This window comes from Silene latifolia, chromosome Y (assembly GCF_048544455.1).
Source record: "Silene latifolia isolate original U9 population chromosome Y, ASM4854445v1, whole genome shotgun sequence".
Classification (NCBI taxonomy): Eukaryota; Viridiplantae; Streptophyta; class Magnoliopsida; order Caryophyllales; family Caryophyllaceae; genus Silene; species Silene latifolia.
The window spans coordinates 405,807,393-405,813,302 of record NC_133538.1 but is presented as its reverse complement, the minus strand read 5'-3'; the positions used below and the strand labels follow the sequence as shown (position 1 = coordinate 405,813,302).

Below are 5,910 nucleotides of genomic sequence, written 5' to 3'. Positions count from 1 at the left end.
TGCTGTGTATGCCCAGGTCAAACAGGTCGTATTAGTTCCAGCTGATTCGGAGCCAGAAAGACTGTTTCGGCATAGACTCCGTCTGCAAAGAGAACTTCGAAAGGAAGACTTGAGTACTTTCGAGCCCGAGCTACAACACTTTTTATTTGCAGAAGACCAGTCTTTTGAAGAAGACAATCTCATTTATGTCAACAAGCCAGTAAAGATGCCTAATATTGCAATTCACTCGGAGTCCAAAGCATCCTCGATTCCTAAAGGTTTTAACCTCCAAACTGAGGACGGTAACACCTTCGATATCCGCCTGTCTTACATAAATCTGGTGGAAAGGAATCTGTACTGAGGTGTGGCGGGTGAAGATCCGCGAAAGCATATGGAAGTCTTTACTGACTATTAATCCACTATTCCCGCTACAAAGGGAGTAACACAACACAAGATAAAGCAAGTGCTTTTTCCTTTTTCTCTGACTGACTCAGCCCGTGAGTGGCTGACTGATCTTGACCGGACAGCTGTTGGTATCACCAATTGGGAGACTCTCGCACTTGCCTTCTACAAAAGATACTTCCCTCCTCAACGCACTAATCAGCTGAGGGGTAAGATTACTAGTTTCAAGCAGGCACCTGATAAGACTTTCTATGAAGCTTGGCGTCAGTTCAAGAAGTTGGTGAGGTCTCTTCCTCACCATGGTTTTGATCAGTGGTTGTCACACCCCCATACTCCAAGTGCCTTACCAGGACCACTCAGGTATGAAGATATTACCATCTCGGTTACCCGAGGCATAATATTTATAAGACAATAACGCAACAACTTAAATGATATAACTTTTAGTGAAAAGTACAACTGAAACCAAATCCCACAATACGGGTACAAGTTCTTAAAACCAACTGTCTACTGAAATACTGAAATGTCATAAAACTAAAAGACTACAGCGGAAGACTTCTATCGTCAGACGGTGGCACCTCCCAGCTATCCCAGACTCAACTCAAAACGCTCATTCATCGCTCACCATCCCCGAATGGATCACCGCAGGTTTACAAAACAACAACCGGGGTCAGTATTAATCACACAACTCAATATATATCATCAATAAGATAAATAGACAGCTTAACCGTCACACACACAACTACACCAATTCCAACAATCTCAATCACCGACTGTCCACTGGACCAGTCCTGCCAGTGGGGGACCGCAGCCGCACCCACCAAATCCCCGCTCCTCATAACGAGCGATAACCCTGTCCATTAATGTGCACATCCCCTTCCGTGGCGGGTTCCACGAAGGGCGAAACTAGGGCGTGAAGCCACTCCCGCAAGTGACCCCACTCACCCGAGGACACGCCTCGAGAACCAGAGACAAACAATCACAATCAACAACCGTCACAATACAATTACTATATTATTCAATCAACCACAACACATCAACAATCATCCCATTATGGGACTAATACTGAGTAGGAAATCCTACCTGGAAAGCACAACTATCAGACGGTCTCTACAGCTGAATCAAAAAGCTTCTTCTACGAACCCTCCTCCTATCATACAACATACAAATGCTACCAAATCACAAACTACTCAAAAACCCCCAAATCCCTAGATTAGGGTTTAACCAACTTAAAGGAAAGACAACAAAAAGGGTACATAGATCTTACCCTTGACGCAAGGATCTCAACGGTATAACTAACGATGAAAACCGACCTTCCAAACTCCGGGATTTGCTAACAATGCGATTAAGATGATGAACGTACTTGCTTTCTCTCTATAACAGTAAATTAGGTTTTGAAAAAGTGTTTAGTATAATGACGAAGAAGGTTATATATCTTAATCGCATAATTAACAAAACCCGAGAAAAACTCCCCGTAAACCGGCTACTCGATCGAGTACCCAAGGTACTCGATCGAGTATCCTAGTTACTCGATCGAGTACCCAACAGGTCAGAAACTATTTTAAAACGCAACTCACCCTTACTCGACAGAGTAAGGCCTACTCGATAGAGTACCCAAAGACTCATAAATACGGAGTATTACAGTCTTCCCTCCTTAAAAAGAACTTCGTCCCCGAAGTTCAAACCACTACTAAACAAAGGTACTCCCTCAACACTTCCGACTCAACAACCAAAACAAAACTCAACATAAAACGTGTTACTAACCCAACTCATCCCGACACACATACCGACACAACATACAAAAAGGGTATGAAACTCTTAAAAACTCGTCGCGATCATCTCCTACCCCCCTAAAAGAAACAAGGTTACGTCCCCGTAACCATACATACCTGATCAAAAAGAAAAGGGTAACGCTCTTTCATAGCTTCCTCTCGCTCCCATGTAGCTTCCTCAGTCTCGTGGTTAGACCAAAGGATCTTAAGCAAAACTGTCTCACCACTCCTGGTCATCCTAACCTTTCGATCAAGAATCTGCTTAGGCACCTCAAGATATGATAAGGACTCATCTAGCTCTAAGTTCTCTGCCTCTAACACATGTGACGGGTCACTCACATACTTCCGCAGCTGCGATACATGAAACACATTATGCACTCTCTCTAGCGCGGCACTGGTAAAGCCGACGATATGCAACTTCCCCAACTCGCTCTAAGATCTCATAAGGCCCGATAAACTTCTGACTTAGCTTGCCTTTCTTCCCAAATCTCATAACTCCACGCATAGGAGACACTTTCAAAAGAACCTTGTCCCCCACTTGAAACTCTATGTCCCGGCGATGTAGATCTACATAACTCTTTTGCCTATCCTGAGCTGCCCTCATCCGTTCCCTGATCATCTTAATCTGTTCCACCATCTCATGCACCATCTCTGGTCCTAAAACCCTTTGCCAAAGACTATCGTCCCAACAAATCGGACTCCTACATCTCCTCCCATACAAAGCCTCAAATGGTGCCATACCAATACTAATGTGATAGCTGTTATTGTAAGAGAATTCTATCAAGTCCAACCTCTGTTCCCAGCTACCACCAAAATCCATCACACAAGCTCGCAACATATCCTCAAGACTCTTGATTGTTCTCTCGATCTGTCCGTCATGTCGCGAGGATGAAATGTACTCATCTTAAAAGTTGTTCCCAAAGATTCCTGCAACTCTTTCCAAAACCTTGATATAAATCTCGCATCTCTGTCAGACACTATGTCCTTAGGGACTCCATGCAACTTAAGCACGTTCTTTCGATAGGCCATAGCCAATTGTGCTTTAGTTCATGTATCTTTTTCATTGGAACATAGTGAGCTGACTTGGTCAGTCGATCCACTATTACCCAAATCATGTTATTACCTTGTTAACTCTTTGGCAAACCCACGATAAAATCCATGGAAATGGATTCCCACTTCCACTCAGGTACCGTTAAAGACTGAATCTTACCTTGTGGTCGTCGCTGTTCCCTCTTAACTCTCTGGCATGTCAAACAATGGGCCACAAACTCAGCCGTCTTTTTCTTCATCCCAGGCCACCAAAACGTGTTCTTCAAATCCTTATATAGCTTGTCACCACCTGGATGTACTGAATACGGTGTGCAATGTGCCTCTGTCATGATAGTCTTTTTCAACTCCTCATCATTAGGAACACACCACCTACCGTTAAACCTCAAACTACCATCTGTGTGAATGGAGAATCGAGACACTGTCCCTTTCTCTACTCCAGCTCTCCACTCCACTATCTTAGGATCCAACGCCTGCTTACCTCGAATGTCATCATAAAACTCAAGCTGCACTGTCATATCACCCATGGCATCTCCTTTCTGCATCATATGTATCCCAAACCTCGCTACCTCATCTCTCAGCCTCATCAAAGATAGAGTACACGAGAGAATGTACACTCTTCCTACTCAAAGCATCAAGCAACTACATTGGCCTTCCCTTCATGGTAGATAATTTCCATGTCATAATCGCCAATCAGCTCCATCCACCTCCTCTGTCTCATGTTCAACTCCTTTTGAGTGAAAATATACTTGAGACTCTTGTGATCAGAAAATACCTTAAAGATTGCTCCATAAAGGTAATGTCTCCATATCTTGAGAGCAAACACCACTGCACCCAACTCCAGATCATGAGTAGGGTAGTTCTCCTCATAAGGCTTCAATTGCCTAGAAGCATAGGCAATCACTTTACCGTTCTGCATCAACACACATCCCAACCCGTTCTTTGAGGCATCTGTATAAACCTCAAAGTTCTCGATCCCTTCAGGCAATGCTAAGACAGGAGCTGTGGTCAAACGCTCCTTTAACGTTTGGAACGCCGTCTCACAACTCTCATCCCAACGAAACCTGTTCTCTTTCCTCATCAACACTGTCATAGGTCTAGCTATCTTGGAGAAATCTTTCACGAACCGTCTGTAGTACCCAGCTAAACCCAGAAAACTCCTGATCTCAGCAACATTCTTTGGTGCTTCCCACTTTGTCACTGCCTCAATCTTCGCCGGATCCATAGCTACTCCCTTCTTAGAGATCACATTCTCCAGAAAAGCAACTTTCTCTAACCAGAACTCACACTTGGATAGCTTAGCATATAGCTCATACTCCCTCAAAGTTTGCAACACGATCCTCAGATGCTCCTCATGCTCCTCCTTAGTCTTAGAGTAGACTAAGATGTCATCGATAAACACCACTACAAACTTGTCCAAAAACTGTCTAAAGATCCTATTCATCAAATCCATAAACACTGCCGGTGCATTAGACAACCCAAACGGCATCACCACATACTCATAATGGCCATACCTCGACGTGAAAGCTGCCTTTGGTATGTCCACCTCTCTAATCTTCACCTGATGGTACCCTGACCTCAGATCGATCTTGGAAAAGACCGATGCACCACTCAACTGATCAAACAGGTCATCTATCCTTGGCAAAGGATACTTGTTCTTCACCGTCACCCGGTTCAGCTCCCTGTAATCTATGCACAACCTCAAACTCCCATTTTTCTTCTTCACGAAAAGAACTGGTGCTCCCAACGGCGATACACTAGGTCTAATGTATCCCTTCTCTATCAGATCATCCAACTATTTCCTAAGCTCCTCCATCTCCTTAGGACCCATACGGTACGGTGCCTTAGAGATTGGCCCTGTCCCTGGTTTCAACTCTACTGTGAAATCTATCTCTCTTCTCGGCGGAAACCCCGGAATCTCCAATGGAAACACATCCTCAAACTCTCCCACCACCGGTATTTGATCAACTGTCGGACTCGCTATCCGGTCATCTCTCACATGGCACAAGATCAAAGGACATCCCTTCCTCAGGTAAGACTTCAAAGTGACAGCTGCAATAAACTTAACTTTGGGTTTGACTAGAAACCCACGATAAGACACACTAACACCCTTAGGACCTCTTAAAGACAATTTCTTTTGATGACAGTCTATCTTAGCTTTATACTTTCCCAGCCAATCCATCCCAACTATCATCTCAAAACCGTCAAAAGGAAACTCTAGCAAGTCTACAGGGAAATCAACTTGCCCAACTATCATAGGTACATCCCTATATAACCTCCCACAAGATACAGACTCACCCGAAGGTATAAAAACTTGCTCACTCATAGACTCATATACCCTCAAACCCAACCGTTTAACATGAGTCGAAGATACAAACGACTGAGAAGCCCCCGAATCAAACAAAACAAAGGTATGAATACCATTAACAAGAAAAGTACGGGTGATAACGTGTGCATCCTCCTCAGCTGCTTTATTCTCCATCATGAATAACTTTCCTTTGGTCTTGTCCACCTCCCGGACAAGATCTTGGCCGATGTGGTCGGCTTAGCACGGACCCTTGATTGTTGTTGTTGTTCGTTGGTGGTTTCGATAAGAATTACCGCCGTTGCGGTTGCCTCCACTTTGGTAGCTCGACTTCCCGGTTTGGCCATGACCAGTAGGTCTATTGCTCGCATAGCTGCGCAGGTCTCGGAAAGTTCGGTGCACTTGTGC

The 5,910-nt window shown here is 44.3% G+C and overlaps 1 non-coding gene across 1 annotated transcript; it reads right to left on the bottom strand.

The window, feature by feature from the left end:
- Positions 1 to 581: 581 nt before the first annotated feature.
- Positions 582 to 687, bottom strand: LOC141636745 (small nucleolar RNA R71). The gene has a single exon (XR_012541333.1). It is a non-coding gene; the product is annotated as a small nucleolar RNA R71 (small nucleolar RNA).
- Positions 688 to 5,910: the final 5,223 nt, after the last annotated feature.